This window comes from Prionailurus viverrinus, chromosome B1 (assembly GCF_022837055.1).
Source record: "Prionailurus viverrinus isolate Anna chromosome B1, UM_Priviv_1.0, whole genome shotgun sequence".
In the NCBI taxonomy this organism is placed as follows: Eukaryota; Metazoa; Chordata; class Mammalia; order Carnivora; family Felidae; genus Prionailurus; species Prionailurus viverrinus.
This window is the reverse complement of record NC_062564.1, coordinates 119,153,712-119,156,184: the sequence shown is the minus strand read 5'-3', so window position 1 is coordinate 119,156,184 and position 2,473 is coordinate 119,153,712.

Sequence of the window (2,473 nt, the reverse complement as noted above, 5' to 3'; positions counted from 1 at the left end):
TCATCCCAAAAGGTGCCCTCCTCAATACCCATCACCCACCCTCCCCTCCCTCCCACCCCCCATCAGCCCTCAGTTTGTTCTCAGTTTTTAAGAGTCTCTTATGCTTTGGCTCTCTCCCACGCTAACCTCTTTTTTTTTTTCCTTCCCCTCCCCCATGGGTTTCTGTTAAGTTTCTCAGGATCCACATAACAGTGAACACATATGGTATCTGTCTTTCTCTGTATGGCTTATTTCACTTAGCATCACACTCTCCAGTTCCATCCACGTTGCTACAAAGGGCCATATTTCATTCTTTCTCATTGCCACGTAGTACTCCATTGTGTATATAAACCACAATTTCTTTATCCATTCATCAGTTGATGGACATTTAGGCTCTTTCCATAATTTGGCTATTGTTGACAGTGCTGATATAAACACTGGGGTACAAGTGGCCCTATGCATCAGTACTCCTGTATCCCTTGGATAAATTCCTAGCAGTGCTATTGCTGGGTCATAGGGTAGGTCTATTTTTAATTTTTTGAGGAACCTCCACACTTTTGCATTCCCACCAACAGTGCAAGAGGGTTCCCGTTTCTCCACATTCTCTCCAGCATCTATAGTCTCCTGATTTGTTCATTTTGGCCACTCTGACTGGCGTGAGGTGATTTATCTGAGTGTGGTTTTGATTTGTATTTGCCTGATGAGGAGCGACGTTGAGCATCTTTTCATGTGCCTGTTGGCCATCTGGATGTCTTCTTTAGAGAAGTGTCTATTCATGTTTTCTGCCCATTTCTTCACTGTGTTATTTGTTTTTCGGGTGTGGAGTTTGGTGAGCTCTTTATAGATTTTGGATACTAGCCCTTTGTCCGATATGTCATTTGCAAATATCTTTTCCCATTCTATTGGTTGCCTTTTAGTTTTGTTGGTTGTTACCTTTGCAGTGCACAAGATTTTTATCTTCATAAGGTCCCAGTAGTTCATTTTTGCTTTTAATCCCCTTGCCTTTGGGGATGTGTCAAGTAAGAAATTGCTACGGCTGAGGTCAGAGAGGCCTTTCCCTGCTCTGTCCTCTAGGGTTTTGATGGTTTCCTGTCTCACATTCAGGTCCTTTATCCATTTTGAGTTTATTTTTGTGAATGGTGTGAGAAAGTGGTCCAGTTTCAACCTTCTGCATGTTGCTGCCCAGTTCTCCCAGCACCATTTGTTAAAGAGACTGTCTTTTTTCCATTGGATGTTCTTTCTTGCTTTGTCAAAGATGAGTTGGCCATACATTTGTGGGTCTAGTTCTGGGGTATCTATTCTATTCCATTGGTCTATGTGTGTGTTTTTGTGCCAATACCATGCTGTCTTGATGATGACAGCTTTGTAGTAGAGGCTAAAGTCTGGGATCGTGATGCCTCCCGCTTTGGTCTTCTTCAAAATTACTTTGGCTATTCAGGGCCTTTTGTGGTTCCATATGAATTTTAGGATTGCTTGTTCTAGCTTTGAGAAGAATGCTGGTGCAATTTTGATTGGGATTGCATTGAATGTGTAGATAGCTTTGGGCAGTATTGACATTTTGACAATATTTATTCTTCCAATCCATGAGCACAGAATGTTTTTCCATTTCTTTATATCTTCTTCAATTTCCTTCATAAGCTTTCTATAGTTTTCAGCATACAGATCTTTTACATCTTTGGTTAGATTTATTCCTAGGTATTTTATGCTTCTTGGTGCAATTGTGAATGGGATCAGTTTCTTTATTTGTCTTTCTGTTGCTTCATTATTAGTGTATAAGAATGCAACTTATTTCTGTACATTGATTTTGTAGCCTGCAACTTTGCTGAATTCATGTATCAGTTCTAGCACACTGCAGGTGGAGTCTATCAGATTTTCCATGTATAAGATCATGTCATCTGCGAAAAGTGAAAGCTTTTTTTTTTTTTTTTTGGCAAATTTAAGATTTTTTATTTAAGTATACATACCACATAAAAGTTATCTCATAAAAATATGCTCCATATTAAATAATTTTAAAAATACAAAATGACAGGTATATAATGCTTTCGATCTCATTTATCCATTATCATCATGAATCATTTGGTCCCTCAGGCTGCCTTTGTTGCCTCTCCTGAGGCTGGATGCAGCAGGATGTACCTGCTTCGGTGGGAGGAGCAAGAATCAAGGGTACTTGGGAGACCAGTCTCCATCATTACGGAGGATGCAGAGACACTCGGCACCATGAACGTGCTGTTCAAATGTAAATGAGGAAACAATTTATCTGAGCAGCCTTCACGAAGCCTTTCGTATAAAGTGTGTTGCATATCACTTAAGATTTAACTAGTAATGAGCTCTACGGAAGTTACCTAACTAGTTCTGAGTCCTTTCAGGTAAGATGCCTTTGATGCCTTTGATTTCCTTTTGTTTTCTGATTGTTGATGCTAGAACTTCCAACACTATGTTAAACAACAGCAGTGAGAGTGGACATCCCTGTCGTGTTCCTGATCTCAGGGAAAAA